The sequence below is a fragment of the Oryctolagus cuniculus genome, chromosome 13, assembly GCF_051225735.1.
Source record: "Oryctolagus cuniculus isolate XC-2025 breed Fujian yellow rabbit chromosome 13, ASM5122573v1, whole genome shotgun sequence".
NCBI lineage: Eukaryota > Metazoa > Chordata > Mammalia > Lagomorpha > Leporidae > Oryctolagus > Oryctolagus cuniculus.
Window position 1 is genome coordinate 33,804,631 of NC_142879.1, and position 23,918 is coordinate 33,828,548.

Below are 23,918 nucleotides of genomic sequence, written 5' to 3' on the forward strand. Positions count from 1 at the left end.
TACTTAATGTATACTAAACTGATCTTCTGTAAAAAAAAAAAAAAAAGAAGAAATTATCAAATCCCAACTTGACTCTCACTGGGATTAAACATGACAATAGGTCTGATCTGATTTCATCATCATTTAAAAAATCATCTATTATTTTTCACTTTATGTTTGTGTGGGAGCAAACTGTTGAAATCTTTACTTAATGTATGCTAAACTGATCTTCTGTATATAAAGAGAATCGAAAATGAATCCTCATGTGAATGGAAGGGGAGAGGGAGTGGGAAAGGGGAGGGAGGGATGTGGGTGGGGGGAAGCCATTGTAATCCATAAGCCGTACTTTGGAAATTTATATTCATTAAATAAAAGTTAAAAAAAAGAAGTAAATCCACTAATTAAAGGAAAACATATAAGATATGAATAAAATTTTCCCTTGAAATTAACATTTTAAAAAGAAAACAAAATAAAATATAAAAATGAAGAACTCAATAATCAAATAAAAAATGTGTTGGAAAGCCTTAACAGACTTGGTGAGGCAGAAGAAAGAATATCGAAGTTAGAAGACAAACCTCTGGAAACTTTATAGTCAGACCAAAACCAAAAAAAAAAAAAAAGAAGAAGAAGAAGAAGAAAGAAGAAGGAGGAGGAGGAGAAGAAAAAAGAAGAGGAGCAGAAGAAGAAGGAGGAGAAGGAGCAGGAGGAGGAGGAAGAGCAGCAGGAGGAGAAATTTTAAAAATTAAAGGGCTGGTGTTGTGGTGTAGCCAGTAAAGCCACTGCCTGCAGTGCTGGCATCCCATATGGGTGCCAGTTCGAGTCCCAAATGCTCCACTTCTGATCCAGCTCTCTGTTATGGCCTGGGAAAGCAGTAGAAGATAGCCCAAGTCCTTGGGTCCCTGCCTGCATGCGGAAGAAGCTCCTAGCTCCTGGCTTCAGATTGACTCAGCTCCAGCCACTGCGGCCATCTGGGGAGTGAACCAGTGGAAGGAGGATCCCTCTCTCTCTCTCTTTCTCTCTTTCTCTCTCTCTCCATAACTCAGACTTTCAAATAAATAATAAATAAATCTTTAACAAAAGGAAAATTAAAAAGTGTTGGAAATTTATTAGATACTATGAAATGACCCAACACAGAGGTCTTAGGAGTTTCTGAATGCATGGAAAGAGAGAATAGACTAGAAGGCCCTTTTGTGAAATAATTACAGAAAACCTCCCCAATTTGGAGAAAGAAAGCGACATACAAGTACAGGAAGCACATAGAAATCCTAATAGACATGCCCAGAAAAACTGTCAACATAAAACATTGTTTCCACAGTGAAACATAAAGAAAAGTTTCTAAAATGTACATGAGGGAAATGCCAGAAGATTGTCAAAGGATTGCCAATTATACTCATAACTGATTTCCCATCAGTAACCCTACAGGCTAGGAAAGGATATCAAGATATAGATCAAGTTTTAAGATAAAAAGAACTGAACTTTAACCCGGAATACTGTACCCTGTAGATTTCTCATTCATGGATGAAAGTGATATAAAGATCTCCCAAAACAAAAAGAAATATAAAGAATGTGTCACCACCCATCCAGCCTTATAAAAGATGATTAAGGAAGTACTACACACAGAAACATAGAAGCATGGTCAAACTATGAAAGAATGTGAAGGCAGAAATTCTCCTAGTAAAAGACAAAGAAAATCGGAAGTAAACAATAAGAATATTTATGGAAAAAATGCCATGGCCAAGCCATTACTTATTAATACTCACCTTGAATGTAAATATCCTCAACTCTCTAGTTAAAAGAAAGACTGGTCAAATGGATGAAAAAAACAAGACTGATCTATTTGCTGCCTACAAGAAACACATCTCACTAACAAAGATACCTGCAGACTGAAGGTAAAGAGATGTTAGCATGGGATATTCCATGCTAAGAGAAACCAAAAAAGAGCTAGTGTAGCCATCCTAATATCAGACAAAATAGACTTTAACACAAAAACTGTAAAGATACAAAGAAGGGGCCGGCGCCGCTGCTCAATAGGCTAATCCTCCACCTAGTGGCGCTGGCACACCAGGTTCTAGTCCCGGTCGGGGCACCGGATTCTGTCCCAGTTGCCCCTCTTCCAGGCCAGCTCTCTGCTGTGGCCAGGGAGTGCAGTAGAGGATGGCCCAAGTGCTTGGGCCCTGCACCTGCATGGGAGACCAGGAGAAGCACCTGGCTACTGGCTTTGGATCAGCGCAGTGCGCCGGCCGCAGGGGCCATTGTGGGGTGAACCAAAAACCATGTGGTTAACTCAATAGATGCAGAGATACCATTTAATAAAATAGAACATTCTTTCATAAAAGTCTCAAGCAAATTATGTATAGAAGGACAATTTCTCAACACAATCAAGCTGTTTTATAACAAACCCACGGACAACAACCTAGTGAATAGAGAGAAGCTAGAAGCATTCTCCCATGATCCAGAACTAGACAAGGTTGCTCACCCTCACCATTGCTGTTTAATATAGTCCTGGATGTTTTAGCCAGAGTAATTAGGTAAGAAAAACAAATCAAATGGATAGCAATTGGGAAAGAATAAAACTATACCTATTTGCAGATGACTTAATTCTGTATATAGGGGATCCAAAAAACTCCTCTGAGAAAATTGGAACTCATAAAAGAGTTTGCTAGAGTAGCAGGATATAAAATTAACACAGAAAAATTAATAGACTGTATCCATAGACAATGCCACAGCAGAGAAAGAACTGTTAAGATCAACCCAATTCACAATAGCTACAAACAGAATGAAATGACTTCCAATAAATTTAACTAAGGATTTCAAATATTTCTATGATGAAAATTACAAAACATTAAAGAAATAGTGGACGACATTAAAATATGGAGAAATTCTGCATGTTCATGGATTGAAAGAATTAACGCATCAAAATATTCATACTACCAAAAACAATATACAGATACAATGTGATAGCAATCAAAATACAAATGATATTCTCCACAGATCTAGAAAAAATGATGCCAAAATTCATATGGAATCATGAGACCCTGAATAGATAAAGCAATCTTATACTACAACAACAACAACAAAACAACAAGGCTGTAGGTATCACAATACCAGATTTCAAGCCATACTACAGGGCAGTTATAATCAAAACAACCCAGTACTGGTGAAAAAACAGACTGGTAGACCAATGAAACAGAATAGAAACTCCAGAAATCAATACACAGATCTATTACCAACTTATCTTTGACAGTGGAGTTAAAATCAATCCCTGAACAAGGACAAGCTTCCACAAATGGTGCTGGGAAAACTGGATCTCTGCAAGCAGAAGTATGAAGCAAGACTCCTACCTTACACCTTATAGAAAAAGCCACTCAAGGCCAACGCTGTGGGTCAATAGGCTAATCCTCCGCTTTGCGGCACCGGCACACCGGGTTCCAGTCCCGGTCGGGGCGCCGGATTCCATTCTGGTTGCCCCTCTTCCAGGGCAGCTCTCTGCTCTGGCCCTGGAGTGCAGTGGAGGATGGCCCAAGTGCTTGGGCCCTGCACCCCATGGGAGACCAGGAGAAGCACCTGGCTCCTGCCTTTGGATCAGCATGGTGCACCGGCCGCAGCACGCCAGCTGCGGCAGCCATTGGTGGATGAACCAACGGCAAAAGGAAGACCTTTCTCTCTGTCTCTCTCTCTCTCACTGTCCACTCTGCCTGTCAAAAAAAAAAAAAGCCACTCAAAATGGATCAAAGACCTAAATCTAGGACCTGTTAACATCAAATTCATGGGGAACATTGGGGGAAACCCTGCAAAACACTGGCATAGCACAGGCAATTGAAGCCAAAATTGACAAATGGGATTATATCAAATTGAAAAGCTTCTGCACTGCAAAAGAAACACTCAGGAAAATGAAGAGGCAACAGACAGAATGGGAGCAATTATTTGCAAACTGTTCAACTGATAGAGGATTAAAACCAGAATATATAAAGAGATCAAGAAGCTCAACAACTAAACAAACAAAAAAATGAAATCCAAATGGCCAGCCAACACATTGTTTTACATAATTACTAACACTGGTAGAAATTGAAAAATGAGAATAAGGAGTTTAATGTTTGCCTTATCTTTACCATTGCTAATGCCCTTAATTTCAGCAGATATATTCAGCTTTTAAGCAGTATGCTATTCCTTTAGACTAAAAAACATCCTTTAACATTTCTTATAATACCTGGCAAAGAATTCTCTCAGCTCTTGGTAGTGTGAAACTGTCTTTACTTCATTTTTATTTTTTGAAGGATGTTCTTGCTGCTGACTAGGGATTCTTGATTCACAGAGGCTTGTTTTCCTTAAGTATTTATATGATGTCATTTTTTGTCTTTCTGCTAGCATGGTTTCAGATGAAATCAATGGTCATGGTCATATCTGTTCCTCGTACTCAATGTGGGTTTTCCACTGACTGCTTACTAAATTTATCTCTTTCTGACTTGTTTCAGGAACCTTTTATAATGTGCCTTTTTGTAGTTTTATTTGTATTTGGACTGGGTGGGGTTTATTTGGCTTCTTTATATTTCTGTTTATAATTTCCATAAAGTTAAGAAATTGTTAAGTAACTTTTTTTCAAATATTTTTCTACTCTTCTCTTTTCCTGGGAACACAATTTAAGCATTTCTTGGACATTTTACACTTACTCAAGTGTAACTGAGATTCTCCTTTTCTTTTAGTCTTTTTCTGAGAATTATATAGACAATATCTTTTGTATGTGCCCAAATTCACTGATCATTTCTCCTGCATTGTCAGTTCTGCTAGGAAGCCCATCTAGAGGATGTTTCCTTTCAGATATTGTGCTTTTCATCTCTACAAGTTTCCTGCGGTTCCTTTCCTAGTTTGGCTTCCTCTCTTATGTTTATATATTTTAAAATGATTATTAATTTCAACATTTCTATCATGTTTGAGTATGTTTTTATTCATCATTTTTCTCATTATAGGTCATATTTTCATTTCTTTGTATGTCAAAAACAGTTTATTAGGTCTGATGTTGATTTTCTTAAAGTTGTTGTCTACCTTTAGAGAACACTAAACTTTTATACCAGTAGCAGTTAAATTATTTGTGGATTAGCTTGATTCTTTTAGTCTTTTTATTAAGCTTTATTGAGTAAAGCATTGAGTAACTAGCTAGGCACTCCTCCAAAGACATGACTCTCTTGGCATCTCCACTAAATGCTCCAGGTTCTTAATGAGGTTTTTCCATCAACAATAAACTAAATTCAAACCCTTCTCCCTATACGGGTCCAGGAGTTGTTCAGCTTCTATATCCTGCCTAGTTGCTCTTTCCCCCTAGTTGTGTTTCTCATACTTGTTGCGTCTCATCCTGAATTCAAAGAGATATTTGAGAGAACTGACTTATGGTAAAGAAAGAACAAAGAATGTGGTGCAGTTCAATTTGATTTCACAGAGTGAAAGTGGGGGTATGCTCTGTTCCCCTTCTGAGAATGAAGTCAATATTACAAATAAATATGAGCTGTCCAGCACGTGGCTCAATAGGCTAATCCTCCGCCTGTGGCGCCGGCACACCAGGTTCTAGTCCCGGTCGGGGCACCGGATTCTGTCCCGGTTGCCCTTCTTCCAGGCCAGCTCTCTGCTGTGGCCAGGGAGTGCAGTGGAGGATGGCCCAAGTGCTTGGGCCCTGCACCCCATGGGAGACCAGGAGAAGCACCTGGCTCCTGCCTTCGGATCAGTGCAATGCGCCAGCCGCAGCGCGCCAGCTGCGGCGGTCATTGGAGGGTGAACCAACGGCAAAAGGAAGACCTTTCTCTCTGTCTCTCTCTCTTACTGTCCACTCTGCCTGTCAAATAAATAAAAAAATAAAAAAATATGAGCAAGGAGCTATTATGCCATTGGAGCAATGCTTTTAAAGATGTCAAAAAAGACAAGGAGACGATGTCAGGTACTGGAATGAAAATGAAATTGAATTAAGAAAAAAAATGGAAACAACCAGCATTGTGGCAGGGCAGCTTAAGTGGCCACCTGTGATGCTGGCATCCTATATGGGCACTGGTTCAAGTCTCATCTGCTCCACTTCTGATCAAGATCCCTGCTCATGTGACTGAAGGCAGCAGAGCATGGTCCAAGTGCTTGGACCCCTGCACCCACATGGGAGACCCAGAGAAATCTCCTGGATCCTGGCTTCAGCTTGGCCCAGCTGTGGCTGTTGAGGCCATTTGAGGAGTGGGCCAGCGAATGGAAGATTGATTTCTAGATTTCTCTCTCTCTCGCTTGCTATGCCTTTCAAATAAATAAATAAACTTTTATAAAAAAAGAAGCAGATAAGAATGGGTGCAAGACTCTTGCTGATTTCCTGCCACTTTCTTTTCAAAAAGATGAAGAAGTCCAGTTGGTGAAAAGGCAGAATAACTTGAAGTCAGAAGTGAACGAGTCTATTGATATGAACCAGCTCCAGCAAGAGAGACAAGTCATCTCCAGTATGGGAGCCAAGGACCAGAGCCTTCATTCCCCTTCCCAGGAGCACATCATTTGTGGGAAAAGAAAAGCAGGTTTCCCAGAGAACCAGCAACCTTCCCTACCCAGCTGACCCAGTGCAATAAAATTGATAAAGCCTACCAATTTGCTGTGAGGCTGGATAAGAGGCAGTATTCCACAGGGTCTGTATATCCTGGTCCTGATGCAAGGCACAGCCCAAATGCCAAGCCATGTTAAGTGGAGGAGTTACATGGGAAGAGGAGCTGTGTTTAGAGGATGTAGAGCCTCTGTGTATGAAGAGCCATACCAAGAAGAGGAAGCCAATGTGAAGGCTGAGCATTATGAAGAGAAGGAGGTCAATGTGCTCATGAGGCCATGTGCAAGGGAAAAGCCATGTCCAGAGTGGGAGGAACCACATGCAGGTGAGGAGGAGCCATATGTAGGCAGAGATCTATTTGAGAAGGGGAAATTGAATAAAAAGAGGAGGTTGATTTGGAGGCAGAAAACTATGCCCACTCAAAATCTTTTGAAAAGGAGGAAGAGTAGCCTGGTTACATAATACATAATATATCCAAATGGAAGCACTATGAAAAAAGTACTTTTCCCACTCTGCAAAGATGTCCTCCATTTGAGCTATTCATCTAGATGGCTGAAGAAAGAGCTGAAAAGTGGACCAAAGGATATAGTGCGACGTGAGGTGGATGGACAAGAAAATTGAGAAGCAGACCCACTCGGAGCTAGAAAAAGAGGAGAACAGCCGTATCTTCATCTGAATCCAGAAAATGAACCATGGTCGCTGCATGCCAAGGCTGAGAAGAATGGGAACTGGAGGCTGACCACGTGGAACCAGGAGGCAAGGTAGGTGAAATAATCATGAATGACTTTACCTGCCCTGAGAATGTCCCTCTCCTACCTAGCTGGTTTAATCCAGTAAGACGGAAATAGCAATCCAGTATGATTGGAGTGCCCCTGAGGAAAAACATGTGATATCACCTCTATGATGACCCACAAGTGAGAAAGAGTCATTGGCTGACAATTATAGCACTGTGGATAGAGTGAAGGGTGATAAGGGCTCCAATAAAAATGCGATCAAGAGGAGGAAATATCATATAGATAACGTAGAAGAACCCATCATGAAAGAAAATGGGGAAGTCAATGATGAGACTTTGAAAAAGAGCCCAAAGACATAAAAGACTGAAAGGCAGAGAGCTGAAAGCCTTTGACATTTCTGCATGCACCCAACCACAGGCAGGGAGAAAGCTCCATTCTAACATCAGTAGTAGCTACAGCAGTTCTTGTGCATACTTGGCACCTGGTGGGGAGAAGACAAAATTATGAAATAAGTAGTGGCAGCTCTTGTGCACACAAGTGATCCTGAGATTTTACCAGAGGGAAAAATCCTCATTGCCTACTGATTTTGAGTATGGTTGGATGGATATTCAGGGAGCTGCACATCCATGTAAGACTGTGAAATTGCCCCAGCATCTCAAAATATCACAGGCTCTGGGGCTCAAACCACCAGGGTGGATCACCCACAAGCAGCTGGCTCTGGGAACATTTCTGGCTCTCTGAGTAAGGCTATCAGAGTGGAAAGTATCCTCTGTACCCTATGACTGTGGGATCCTTATGTGCTAAGACTGTGGGAACTCCGTGACTGCACAATAGGGTGCAGGGTGTAGATGGGTCTCTGGGCAATCACTGTGTGCAATGGCACATGATCAGAGCTCCCTGATTGCCTGGAGTGGATCATTGCAGTGAGATCTGTGCTCACACTGAGGACTACACAGATCCTTTGTGAGGTCTATGTGGCAGTGCAGGTGAGTGCTGAGTCCACTGTGGGCTAACCCCAGGCATTGACCACCTTGGAAGAAAGGAAATGAGGGTATAATTCTCCTCCTTCCTGTTGACAAGAGGAGATCTCCCATACCCAAATTGGGTGTCATGCTGGATACTCGCCCAACCCTGGAGCATTGACCAGAGCTCCCTGACCACACCTCTGGAAATTCACTGAAAGAGCAAACACTCCATTAAGCCATAGAGACAAAGTCAAGATAAAAGCCATCAGAGGACAAAATCAACAAGTATCTCCACAAATGCCTAAAAATAAATGTGGAAATTCAAGAAACAAGAATAAGGAAGAGACCACAACTCTGCAAAAGGAACACAACAATGTTTCAATATTAGAATGTGAGGAAGAGATTGATGAAATGCCTGAAACAATAAAAAAAGATTAATCATGCGCTCGCTTCGGCAGCACATATACTAAAATTGGAAAAAAGTGGAAAGCCTTAATGACAGACTTGGTGAGGTAGAAGAAAGAATCTCTGATCTAGAAGACAAATCCTTGGAAATCTTTCAGTCAAATATAAAAAAGAATAAGGAGAAGGAGAAGAAGGAGGAGGAGAAGAAGAAATGATTAGTGAGTTTGGCACTGTGGTATAGCGGATAAAGCTGCTGTCTGCCATGCAGTCATCCCATATGGGTGCAGATTCAAGTCCCAGTTGCTCCACTTCTGATTTGGCTCTCTGCTATGGCTTGAGAAAGCAGTGGAGGATGGCCCAAGTCCTTGAGCCCCTGTTCCCATGTAGGAGACCTGGAGGAGGTTCCTGGCTCCTGTCCTCGAATCTGCCCAGCTCTAGCTCTTGCAGCCAGTTGGGGAGTGAATCAGCAGATGGAGGACCTCTCTCCCTCTGTGCAACTCTGACTTTCAAAATAAATAAATAAATTTTAAAAAAGACTATATTGACACTGAATTAAGCTGTTTGAATTTAAAAAAAAAAGAAGTGATTAAAAAATTTAAAAACAGTCTTGGGGATTTATAAAATACTATCAACTGCTCCAACATATGGGTCTTAGGAGTTCCTGAAAGTATGGAAAGACAGAATATATTTGAAGGTCTATTCAGTGAAATAAATCCAGAAAATTTTCCTAAATTGGAGAAAGAAAGGGATGTACAAGTACATGAGACATCTATAACTCCCAATAGACATGACCAGAAGAAATCTTCACCATGATACATTATACTCAAGTTTCTTTTTTTTTCATCTCTGAAAGGATTTTCTTTCTTTTAACTTTTATTTAATAAATATAAATTTTCAAAGTACAACTTTTGGATTATATCAGCTTTTTTCTCCCATAACCTCCCTCCCACCTGCAACCATCCCATCTCCCCTACAGGTTAGGAGGGAATGGCAAGATATAACCCAAGTACTAAGAGAAAAAAACTTCCAGCCCAGAATATTATATCCTGCAAAGCTCTCATTTGTGAATGAAGGTGAAATAAAGACCTTTCATAGAAAACATAAATGGAAAGAATTTGTCTCCACTCGTCCAGCCCTGCAAAAGATACTTAAAAATGTACTCACGTTTCTAAAATTTGTATGAGAGAAATGATGGATTGTTTTCAGAAGATCTCAAATTATACTCACAGGTGACTTCTCATCAGAAACCCTACAGGCTAGGAGAGAATGGAGAGACATAGTCCAAGTGTTATAAGAAAAAAAAACCTGTCAACCCAGAATACTGTACCCTGAAAAGCTCTCATTTATAACGAAAGGTGAAATAGAGACATTTCATAACAAAAAGATATTGAAAGACTTTACCACTCATCCAGCCTACAAAAGATACCTAAGGATGTACTACACACAGAAACACAAAAACAGTCATCATTATGAAAGAATGTGAAGACAGAAATTCTTCCAGTAAAAGTACAAAGGAAATCCAAAGCAAACAGTAGAAATATTTAAAGTAAAATGACAAGGCCAAGTCATTACTTATAAAATAATAAGCATGAATGTGAATGGTCTACTGTATCCACTTAAAAGATATAGACTGGCTGAATGGATTAAGAAATAAGACCCATCTATTTGCTATCTAAAAGAAACACACCTCACCAACAAAGATACATGCAAACTGAAAGTGATAGAATGGGAAAAAGATTCCATGCTAACAGAAAGGAAAAACAAGCAGGTGTAGCCATCCTGATTACAGGCAAAATAGACTTTAACACAAAAATGGTTAAAAGAGACAAAGAAGGACATTATGTAATGATTGTGGGATCAATTCAGCAGAAAGATGTGACTATAATAAATGCATATGCAAGCAAGGCCAGTGCAGTTGGCTACTTAAAATTTTTTAATTAATGTAAAGAGAGACATAGACTCCAATACAATAGTAATAGGGGAATTCAACACCCCACTTTCATCAGTAGAGAACAACTAGATAGAAAATCAACAAAGAAACAACTAAGCCAATCTAAACTATGGACCAAATGGACCTAATATCTACAAAACCTTTCATCCCACAGTTTCAGCATACACACTCTTCTCATCAGTGCATGGGACTTTCTCTAGGATAGACCATATGTTAAGCCATAAAGCAAGTCTCAGCAAAGTCACAAAAATTAAAATCATACCACACATCTTTCCTACCGAATGGAATAAAGCTGGAAATTAACAACTCAAGAATCCCTAGAAAATTTGCAAACTCATGGAGACTGAACAACACCCTCAACACACTCCTCAGTGAACAGGGAGTCATAGAGGAAATCAAAAGGGAAACAAAAAGTTCTGTAAATTAATAAAGATGGCAACACAATGTATCAAAATTTATGGTATACAGCCAGAGCAGTATTAAGAGGAAAGTTTATAGCAATTACCACCTACATCAAGAAATTGAAAAGGCACCAAATAAATGAGGTATCAATGCACCTCAAAGACCTAGAAAAACAACAACTAAACCCAAAATTAGTAAGATAAAATAAATAATTAAAATTAGAGAAGAAATAGACAAAAACGAAACAAAAAAATACAAAAGATCAGTAAAATGAAAAGCTGTTTTTTTTGAAAAAAAAAATAAATGAAACTGATTAACCATTGGCCCAACTAACCAAAAAAAAAAAAAAAAGAGGGAGAAGACTCAATAGAATAAGCGATGAAAAAGGAAATGTAACAACAGATACCACAAAAATAAAAAGGAATCATAAGGAATTACTATAAATAGCTATATGCCAACAAATTGACAGATTCCCGGATACATACACTCTACCAAAATTGAGTCATTAAGACATAGAAAACCTAAACATACCAATAATCAAGACAGATATTGAATAAGTAATAAAGATGCTCCTAACAAGGAAAAGCCCAAGACGAGAGGATTCAATGCTGACTGCTAAATTCTACTAGACATTTAAAGAACTAATTCCAATTTTTTTCTCTAGCTATGCTAAACAATTGAAATGGAGGGAATTCTCCACAAACTTATTCTATGAGGCCAGCATGACCTTAATTCCAAAACCAGAAAAAGATACAAGTAAGAAAGAGAACTATATACGAATATCTCTGGTGAACCCAGATGCAAAAATCCTCAACAAAATACCAGTTAATTGAATCCACAATACATCAGAGGGATCATTCACCCTGACCAAGTGGGATTAATTCCTGGTATGCAGGGATGGTTCAACATTCACAAATCAATAAATTTGAGGCATTACATTAACAAACCAAAGAACAAAAATTGTATGATTATCTCAACAGATGAAGAAAAAACATTTGATAAAATACAACATCCTTTAATTATGAAAATCTTGAAGAAATTATGAATAAAGGGAACATTCCTCAGTACTGTCAAGGCAATTTACGACAAACCTACATCAAGAATCTTATTGAATGGGGAAAAAGTAAAAGCATTTCCAAGTAAGATCTGGAACCAGAAAAGGATGCCCTCTTTCAACATTGCTCTTCAATATAGTCCTAGAAATTTTAGCCAGAGCCATTCAGCAAGAAAAATAAATCAAAGGGATTCAGATTGGGAAAAAGGAAGTCAAACTATATCTATTTGAAGATGACAATATTCTATAAATAGAGGAACCAAAGACTCCACTAAAATAGTATTGTAACTCATAAAAGAGGTTGTTAAAATGGCAGAATACAAAGTTAACACAGACAATTCCATGGTTAGGAAAGAAATTCTAAGAGTAACCCCACTGAAAATGGCTAAAGAAAAAATTAAATAACTTAGCGTACAATTAACCAAGAAGGTAAATGATCTCTATGATGCAAATTATAAAACATTAAAGAAAAAAATATAAGAACAAAAAATGGAAAACTCTTCCATGTTCATGGATTAGAAGGAGTAATATCACCAAAATTTCCCTATTACCAAAGCAATTTACATATTCAATGCTATCTAATCCAAATACCAATGACATTCTTTTTGGATCTAGAAAAAATATGCTAAAATTCCTATGGAAACTAAAGAGACCCCGAATAGATAAAGCAATTTATAAAACAAAAACAAAGCTGGAGGCAACACATTACCAGATTTCAAGACATACTATAGGCCAGCGCCGTGGCTCAGTAGGCTAATCCTCCACTTAGTGGTGCCGGCATACCGGGTTCTAGTCCCAGTCGGGGCAACAGATTCTGTCCTGGTTGCCCCCCTTCCAGGCCAGCTCTCTGCTATGGCCCGGGAGTGCAGTGGAGGATGGCCCAAGTGCTTGGGTCCTGCACCCATTGGGAGACCAGGAGAAGCACCTGGCTCCTGCCTTCAGATCAGCGTGGGGCGCCAGTTGCAGTGCGCCGGCCACAGCGGCCATTGGAGGGTGAACCAACAGCAAAAAAAGGAAGACCTTTCTCTCTGTCTCTCTCTCTCACTGTCCACTCTGCCTGTCAAAAAAAAAAAAAGACATACTATAGGACAATACTAATCAAAACAGCCTGTTACTTACACAAAAATAGACATGTGGACTAATGGAACAGAATAGAAACTTCGGAAATCAATCCACACATCTACAACCAACTAATATTTGACAAAGGAGATAAAATCAATCCCTGGAGTCAAAGTCATTATTTTCAACAAATGGTGCTGGGAAAATTGAATCACTGTATGCAGAGGTATAAAACAAGACTCCTACCTTACATGTTATAGCAAAATGAACTCAAAATGAATCATGGATCTAAATCTACAATCTGGTAACATCAAATTACTAGAGGAGAAAATTGGGTAAATTCTGCAAGACACTGGCAAAATGGATTAAAAAACAAGACTTTGTGGGAAAGACCCCAGAAGCACAGGCCAAAAAATAAACAAATGGGATTATATCAAGCTGAGAATCTTCTGCACTGCAAAAGAAACTCTCTGCAAAATCAAGGTAAAACTGATAGAATGGGACAAAATACCTATAAACTATGAAACTGATAAGAATTAATATCCATAAAACAATGAGCTCAAGAACTCAACAACAACAAAACAAATAATCCAGTTAACAAATGGGCAGGCATTGGCACTGTGGCATAGTGGGTAAAGCCACCACCTGCAGTGCTGGCATCCCATATGGGCGCTGGTTCTAGGCCAGGCTTCTCCACTTCCAATCCAGCTATCTGCTATGGCCTGGGAAAGCAGTAGAAGATGGCCTAAGTCCTTGGGCTTCTGCACCCACGTGGGAGACCTAGAGGAAGCTCCTGTCTCCTGGCTTTGAATCCGCACAGCCCCAGCCATTGCAAAGTGAAGCAGCAGATGGAAGACCTCTATTTCTCTCCTCTCCTTCTCTCTATGTGTAACTGTGACTTTCAAATAAATAAAAAATTTTAAAAAAAGAAATGTAAAAAGAACTTGAACTTTGCAGAGATTCCAAGATGGCAGAGAAGGGAGGGAACTTACTGCTGTAGCCCAGGAGAAGACAGCTTTAAAAAAGTTGAGATAGTGTAGTCTCAGGGAAGAGATAGGGGAAAAAACAGCAGAGGAAACTCTACCAAAATTAGAAGGACACATTGGACCTACGTGGAGGGTGTGGGCACCCACGGATAAGACTCCAACAGCCGAGAGCCTACACACCAACACTGGAAAGTGAGACAAGACCAAACCACAGTAGCCCAAACCATTGGTGAAAAAGCAGAAGGAAGAGCCTAGAGGGAAGGAGGCTTGAAGTCCTCATGGGGAAAGTACACCAGCCAACTAGAGGAAAACAAAAGACAGGATAGACACGTTTCTCACTCTCCAATCACTTTACAAAGGGTGTACTATGACAAGCCAATAGAGTGGGCACCATTTTGGACATCTGTAACAGCTGAGCCAACTCATGTCTGCAACTGGCAATCAGCCAAGCAGACTCCTGACACTGATGGGGATTAATAACAGGGGGCTAGGAGCTTGTGACTGTGTAAAGATGCTGAACCAGCACTGTGAAAAAAAAAAAAAAAAAACTGAGGGTGTGTGGGAGGAATCACAGTATGGCTGGGACTTTGAGCAGTCAGTGGGAGATGCCACAAGCTTGGGGGTTCCAGGTTACCTGGTGAGAGACATTGCTGGGGAATCTGAACTTACACTGAGGACTGAACAGATCCTTTGTGTGGTTCGTGGGACAGAGCAGATGAATATTATACCCACTGGGGCTGGCGCTCAGGCATTGGTCTCCACTGAGGAGAAGAGCTCAGCTGAGCAGAATATACTTCCCTTCTGATTAAAAAAAAGAAAAATTTACCATGCCACATCTGGGTGTGTCACCTTAGGCATGTGCTTAACCCTGGAGAAAAGAACACAGTTCTCTGGCCACACCCACTACAAGCCTTAGAAATTCACTGAAAGTAGACAGTCCACTTATCTACAGGCATAGTGCAATGATAAAAGCAGCCACAGGCAAAAGAAGAAGGAGAAGAAAGAAGGGAGAAGGGAGAAGAAGGAAGAAGGAAGAGGAATAAGAAAGATGAAGAAGAAGATGAAGTAGAAGCAGAAGAAGAAGAAGAGGAGGAGGAGGAGGAAGGGGGGAGGAGGAGGAGGAAGAAGAAGAAACAACTAACAGGTATCTCCACAAATGCCAAACAACAAATAAGAAATAAGAATAAGGAACACAACATGATGCTCCCAAAAGAACACGACACTTCAATACTAGATTAGGAAAATGATGAGATAGAAGAAATACAAGAAATGGAACACAAAAAATTGATCATAAGATTACATAGAAGTAATCAAAAGCAAACACATGTACTACTGAAATCCATGCAAGACATGAAAGAAAATCTCTCCCACGAAGTTGAGATCTTAAAAGAAATCAAATTGAAATGAAGAATTCGATAGAACATAAAACTGAGATCTTAAAAAGGAATCAAATTGAAATGAAGAATTCAACAGTTTGCTCCTTACTTAATGTATGCTAAATTGATCTTCTGTATATAAAGAGAATCGAAAATGAATCTTAGGCCAGCGCCGCGGCTCACTAGGCTAATCCTCCGCCTAGCGGCGCCGGCACACCGGGTTCTAGTCCCGGTCGGGGCACCGGATTCTGTCCCGGTTGCCCCTCTTCCAGGCCAGCTCTCTGCTGTCGCCAGGGAGTGCAGTGGAGGATGGCCCAAGTGCTTGGGCCCTGCACACCATGGGAGACCAGGAGAAGCACCTGGCTCCTGGCTTCAGATCAACGCGATGCGCCGGCCGTAGCACGCCGGCCACGGCGGCCATTGGAGGGTGAACCAACGGCAAAAAGGAAGAACTTTCTCTCTGTCTCTCTCTCACTGTCCACTCTGCCTGTCAAAAAAAGTAAAAGAATTGTATCTACAAAGAATTTGTCAGAAAAACTAATTAAAATTAAATTTAAAAAGCAAAATGAAGTATAATGGATGTTGTCCATATCCTCAAAGTGTTCACAATTTAATAGGAGAGATATTCTGGACGTTTTTCAACATATGGTTCATGTCTATCTTTTTCACTGCAATATTCCTTGTTCCTAGAACAGTTATTGCAACATAACGAGTGGTACATAAATGTTCAGACTTTGTGAAGTTAGGTTTGCAGATAACCTAATAAAGGACAATAAACAAAAAATAAGCTAATAGAGGTACAAGTGCATTGCTGTAGGATATTTCAAGAGGAAAATATCAGACCTGAAGTGACCACAATAGGCCTCATGAAGGAAAGGACTTTTAATTTAAACTATTATGTATGAGGCAGATTGACAATGATGCAGGTAACAAGAGCAATTTATAGTGAGGAACCAATTAAAAGAGCACAAGAAGAGAATTACATGATATGTAGGAACAATGATTAGTAGCAAAGTTTGGACCTTAGCAATTAAGTTAAAGTAAACCAGTCATGACAAAGAAAAACCTGAAAGTTAAATGTGCTCACATTATGGAAGGAACTATACCACAGATGGCAGAAACCATGACAGAGGAAAGCCTGGTGAAGATTAATCTAGCTTCAGTGAACAGAAAGATATGATGTCAGGAGACAAGACTTAACCTAGAAGACATTCTCCATATCCAGTGCCAACCAAATTCGAAAAGCACAGCAAAACTTCCTTTTGAAACCGGTAAACTTCATGATGATGTCATTTTTAATATCCTATACATGCAATGAGTAGATAAAGAGGAATCAGATGGTATTTGACAAACAGGTTTGAGGGAAAAGGATACATTGGAAAAATAAGGGGTCTTTCTGGTGACTTGAACAATTTCTTAAAGATACTTGGAGTGTCATCCCGTGCAAAAGGTGCTGGAAGCCAGGCAAAATCATGGTAGTTTAAGATTCAAGAAGTCTATCCTCAAAGAATTCCTTATATAAAAGAGAATAGACTCATGTAGCTGTCTGTTGTTAATATAAAATATCTGAACGTACATGATCAACACAAGAAGAATGTAACTGAATGAAGTTTTCCGGTTAGATCTCCTGGATGCTTTATAATTTCTTCTCAGTAACAGAGACTCATGGATTTTTCATATGTTTCAGATAATTAATCCCACATACTCTTCAGTTACCTGTTGAGAAACAGACTTTAAATTATAAAGGCATCTTATGTATACCTCCCTGAGGGCTATGGATTTATTCAATCTCTTCAGATTTGCTACATTTCAGTATTTATTGCAAAGCCCTGGCAGCAAAAGAAGCCCTGCTAGATTGTCCTAGGCTGTGATGACACATTGAACCTGAAGTGTGGGTTGAAATTTGCACTGGTCAGAGGAGACAGAGAGTTCTATGATCTTGAGGTAAAATATTCAGTTCTCAGCTCACAACACAGAAGTCCATTATGGGGCTTAGAAACCCCCTGGTTACTTTTACTCCCACTACTAGGAAAATAATGACGAGTCCATGTCCCAAGATGAAAACAGCCAAAGCATGAACCAACTTCAGTGTTCCTGTTCATGTACTTGTTGGTTTAAAACTACTACCAGAATATTCCATCAGTCAGGATTCCAGGCAGGAGAGAATGGGCAAAGTTGTAAAGCTTTCATCTAAGAGTAATTTGACTGGGTTCTAGTCTCTTCCTCTAAGTAGGGTGTGGGGTTTGACTTTCATTTTATTTCTTTTTCGTATAAATTATACCTTGCTTCCAGTGATGTCTCCTGTTTATAGTAACCAGGTATAAGGTTTCTCGCAAACTGGAGAGTGACAAGAAAAGACAAATCAAGAGTTTTTCTTCATCTGAAACTGAACAAATAAAAATCTTGAACATTGAGTACAAAGGATAAATAACCAGCACTCTATGAATGAGTGAACTGGTTCAAGTCCATTTTGCATGTTTAGATAATAATTCTAATACATGTCATTTTAGTGAACCTTTAATTTTGAATTGATTAAATTGTTATCTATTGGGATTTGATAGAAATATAATGTTTAATTTAAAAAAGGAAATAATATCTTCTGACATTTGTATGATAGCCTTTACTGTCCCTTACAGAAGAAATAGTAAATAGAATTTAGTTTATTAGGGGCCAGCGATGTGGTCCAGCAGGTAAAGTTGCTACCTGCAATGTCAGCATTCCATATGGGCAACAGTTCAAATCCCTGCTGCTCCACTTCTGATCCAGCTCCCTGTTAATGTGCCTAGGGAAAAAAGTGGAAGATGGACCAAGTCTTTGGGCCCCTGCACCCATATGGGAGACCCAGAGGAAACTGACTCCCGGCTTCAGCCTGGCTCAGCCCTGGATGTTGTAGCCATTTGTGGAGTGAACCAACAGATGGAATCTCTCTCTCTCTCTCTCTCTCTGTGTGTGTGTGTGTGTGTGTGTAACTCTGTCTTTCAAATAAATACAAATCTGTTTTAAAAAAAGAATTGAATTAATTGATTGATGTCAAATCAAGTGTATACAGTGAAATATCCAGAAGTCTGAGCTATTGTCATTTTGTAAAGTGGATTGTAATAGAGTTGGACATTAAAACTAAATTCTTGTTCTTAAACATTATGCTATTTTGCTTACTTTTGTATATCATAATTAGGTTAAAACATTCTAATCATATCTCCTAACATAAACTTTTTTTAAGAATCCTGATGAATCTGTTATCACTTATGTGACATTTTGGACTACACTTGTTTTCAAGCAGCATTAAATACAACCTATATGACTTAAACAAATTGAAGGGGCTTACTTTCTGATATGACATGAAGTCTGTGGTTTCTGTTTGCTGAAGTGTGTTCAATATCCTCGAAGACCATTTGTGTCCCTCACCCTCCTCACACAAGCGGTGTCACCTCAGAAGCATAGGATAGCTGCTGGAGTATCATGTTCAAGTCAAGAAGGAGGGCAAAAGATTGGCGCCAGTGACATCTATGCCTTTTGTTATGGAATTGCAAGCTTTCTCAGAAGTTCCTATGACTCCTCTTACATTCTGTTGCCCTGGATGATGTTACATGGCTACACCTAGCTGCAAGGGAAGCTGAAAAGGCAAGCAATAATTTTCACAGTTTGTCAGTAGAAATAGGTAAGGGAGAAAGTAATTTGGAATGCACACAGGATTAGCCATCCAACAGCATCTGTCAAGATTAAATACTCCGAAAGAAGGCTTCACAGTCGGCCTGGGCTACTATATGCAAAACACCATTGACTAGTGACTTCAATAACAGAAATTTTTTACAGTTCTAGAGATTGGGAAGTCAAAGATCAAGGTCTTAGCCAAAGTTCCTGGTAAAAATCTGCTTCCTGCTTTGCACACAGACAACTCATATGGCTGCAAAAGATAGAGCATCTCTTCCTCTTATAAAAGCATTAATCCCATTATGATAACCATACCTTCATGATTTCATCACACCACATTACATCCCCACCTCCAAATAGCATCACGCTGGAGGATAGGGTTCCAACATATGAATTTTGGGGAAGAAACAACATTCCATCCATAGCACAAGGGATTCTGTGATCCATACAAGTATATTATAGCTTTAATTAACTGGTAACAGAATCATTACAAAGCATTTTTTTAGATATGGTATATTATTGAAACCAAAGAAATAGTTTTCATTGTGATAAGAGTTAATAAGAAATGCTCATGTGCAGGTACATGTCTGGGGCATACCTGCTAATACTAACCGATAGAATAAATAAAGGGGAGAGTGATCCAACATGGGAAGCTGTCACTCCCCGTCTTCGTGGAGGAGCGACACTGAACCCTGCCTAGGCTTCATATCCGAGTCACGGCACCATTATGTCACTCCCCGTCTTCGTGGAGGAACGACCCTGCGCTGTTCTTTCGTCTGCTCGGCCCTCCCCGGGTTTGCTGCTGGTTCTTCCCGGGTTGGCTACCGACCCTTCCACCTCCATGGAAGGGCGGTTCCCCCTGCCACATTCCCCACTTCCGCGGGGGAGCGGCACACCGCCGGCCGGCTCTCTCGGGGGCTGCACAGGTGTTCCTCTTAGATGTTCTCCTTAGATGTTCCTGGTGCATGTTGTCTCTCTCCTCCTTTATAGTCCTCTTCCGCCAATCCCAACTCGGCTGCCCACACGCCGAGTACGCTGCTCTCCTCCAATCAGGAGCAGGGTCAGCTCCTGGAGGTCATCACTCAAGTTGGCAAGAGGCAGCTGCGTAGAAGCTGTTTTCTCCTCTCCCAGCGCCATATTGTGGGAGAGCAGATGCATAGAATAAGTCTTAATTCCAGTAACTTAGTCTAGTCCGAGTTGCTCCCAGTTGCTCCCCACAGGAAGCGAGATACTCAGCAGACTCATAGAATGGCGGATGTCCTAAACAGCACTCTGGCCTCAGAATCAGCCCTAAAGGCATTCCGATCTGGCTGAAAAGCCAATGAGAGTATTTCAGGCATGGAAAGCCAAGACACTCTGGCAAAAAAAAAAAAAAAAAAAAAAAAAGAAAACACTAAATGAAAGATCTCTGTGAGTGAGATCCCAGTGGAAAGAACAGGTCTTCAAAGAAGGAGGTACCTTTCTCTGAAGGGAGGAGAAAACCTCCACTTTGACTATGACCTTGTCTAAACAAGATAAGAGTCGGAGAACTCAAGGGGCTTCCATAGCCTTGGAAACTCATGACTGGTGCATAGGGAGATTACTGATGCCATAAACAGGAGTGTCAATTGGTAAAGGCAACAACAGGAGTCACTGTGCACTTACTCCTCATGTAGGATCTCTGTCCTTAATGTGCTGTACATTGAGACTTAATGCTATAATGAGTACTCAAACAGTATATTTCACTTTGTGTTTCTATGGGGGTGCAAACTGTTGAAAGCTTTACTTAATGTATACTAAACTGATATTCTGTAAAAAAAAAAAAAAAAAAAAAGAAGAAATTATCAATTCCCAACTTGACTCTCACTGGGATTAAACATGACAATAGGTCTGATCTGATTTCATCATCATTTAAAAAATCATCTATTATTTTTCACTTTATGTTTCTGTGTGGGAGCAAACTGTTGAAATCTTTACTTAATGTATGCTAAACTGATCTTCTGTATATAAAGGGAATCGAAAATGAATCCTCATGTGAATGGAAGGGGAGAGGGAGTGGGAAAGGGGAGGGTTGCGGGTGGGAGGGACGTAATCGGGGGGAAGCCATTGTAATCCATAAGCCGTACTTTGGAAATTTATATTCATTAAATAAAAGTTAAAAAAAAAGAACAGAAAAAAATTTGTGTAATGCACACCCAGATCTCTTGACAAATTTGGGGAGCAGGTGAGAAAATTATTCAGGTTAATATTTACATAACTATAAGATAGTGCATGATACAAACAATGAAAGGGTAGCAAACAAATGCAACATTTTTAACAGAAAGATAAAAACTGCCTATTCTATCAAGTAAGAATAGAATCCTATAATGGCAAAACCTCAGGCACTATGGCAACAGTAAAAAGAGTAAAATGCTCAGCAGAGTAGAAAACTGAAACTGCTGGGTGATAAGAATGTCCCAGTGATTAAGCCATGGAGCATTATCAAAGAGTGCAACAGTGCATTAGATTTCCCCTGTGTCCACGTGAATATGGGCATTCTTCATTATCTCTTATATTTACATATCACCATTGGTCACCTCTGGGACTTTCTTCTCTCAATAATTTCATCCATTTGAAATTATAGTGTGATTGGGGACTGAGAACTGCTTGCTATGTTAGAGAAACACATAATATTTTAATTGTGTTTGGAGACAGTCTCAAAGAGAGAGACCAATTAACATAAATAAACTAGGAGTTCTGCTTTGCCTTACATCATATCATTATGGTTCAAAATCAATGGTTGAGCTTCATTATAAGACAATGGAGAAGCCAAGGCCATAGACTTAGGAATGTAACATAAAAAGTGAAGAACTGAGGTGACTGCTATATTATTATAGCTATTTTATTGTAAATTTATTTTGGTCTTCATAAAAACTCTCTTTATGGACATACCTCATGTGTACTGACCATAATATGAGAACGAAGTATAAATATTTTGAAAAATTTAATTTTTGGAGTTATCATTGTGGCACAGCAGCTTAAGAGTCCACTCGAGATACCTGCATCTCATATCAGGGCACCTGAGCTACAGTCTCACCTCTGATTCCAATCCAGCTTCCTGCTAATGTGACTTGAAAGCAGCAAATGATGGCCCCACTATTTGGTTCCCTGTCATAAATGTAACAAACTAAAATGGAATCCCTCGATCCTTGCTTTGGCCTGGCCTAGACCTGGCTTATGCAAGCATTTGGACAGTGGATAGAAAATATTAAATACAATTTTAAAAAATTAATTTTAATTTAATTTAATTTAAAATTGAAATTAAATTAATTTAAAAATTAATTAGAAAGTTCAAGAGACATGTCCAAGTTTGTGTATCCCTCTCTGAGTGTCTAGCCAATATTAAGATCTGTTAAATGGCACATCTTGCCCTGAATCATGACCCTACTCAAAGCAGTGTTTTAAGCCATAATGCGAACTGGTATTCTTATGACTCAAAAGACAACGGGACTCTGATTTTGAGGAAATTTTAACAGATTCCAGGCCTAGAGAGAATTATCTTGGAAATAAGCATGAAGTAAGCATTTATATGTGTGTGTGTGTATATATATATATATATAATGCAGAATACTCAAATATGCATTGTATACTGTCCCTCTATTGAGTGTAGTTATTAATCTTTTTTAACAATACTGTGTGTGTATACTTACTCTCACAGCAGCATAGTTAATGGTGATATACAAAGACATTGCCAAACCTTTCCTGTAAATGCCAGGTAGTAATTACTTTCAGTTTTGTGGAGCATACAGTGTCACAGTTACTCAACTCTGCCATTGAGATGTGAAAGCAGCCATAGACAATACATAAATGAATGAGTATGCTTGTGTTCCAATAAAACTTTGTTACTACAAAACAAGTAATGGTGGACTTGAGCCAAGCAATGGTTTGTTAATCATGGTGTTAGAAGCTTAAAATAATCTCATGTACTGAGGAATCTCTATTAGAGTGCTACAATTGCAAGGAAGAAAAAAATATAGGTATATTTAACTTTTTAGTAATATCTGAAATTCACTTTTATAATGGGAAGGGTCAAAACAGTTTTTATTTTCATTTTCAGTTATATCAGGTGATTATTAAGAACAAAGGGATTTATGATAAATAATAAAAATAATTTACAAGGAAGAAGTCTAAGCTCTCAGATTAGCTATACATAGGAAAGCATTTAGAGGCAATAGAAAGACCAGAGTAAAGTTAAGCATCAGTCAACCTGTACAAGTCTGATGACCACCAAGTATGCAAGCCTTGTGGGAGACAAAGATAAAGAAGAAAATGAAAGAAAAGAAACAAGTATTAGATCATTAAATTTATCCAGTTCATGAGAAATTACTGTGATCATCTATGAAAATTGTTTTGCTATAATAACCACTTCCAGAAATAGAAAACAAAATAGAAAGCCTTCATGGATTTAGATTTTTAAGCACCATGATATCACGGATTGGGTGTTAATAACCTCTTGAAATTCTTTGCAGCTCCATTACTCCACAGTTTTACAAAGTAGACACTAAAATAACTATGTACATTATTTAGTATTCTCTTTTCTTTGTATAGTATATGAGAGATTTTCCAAAAATTTGTGGAAATGCAAATTAGGAAAACTGCCTGGATGTCAAAATATTTTTTGCACCAAGACAAATTTACCTTTTATTTTCATTTTCTCTAATCTGTTTGAAGTAGCTTTGTATATGTAGTGTGTAATTATGCATGTACAGGTGTGTATATATGTTGTATATAACAGATATATAGTGTTTAGATGCTATATATGTTTGTGCACATATATCCTATATA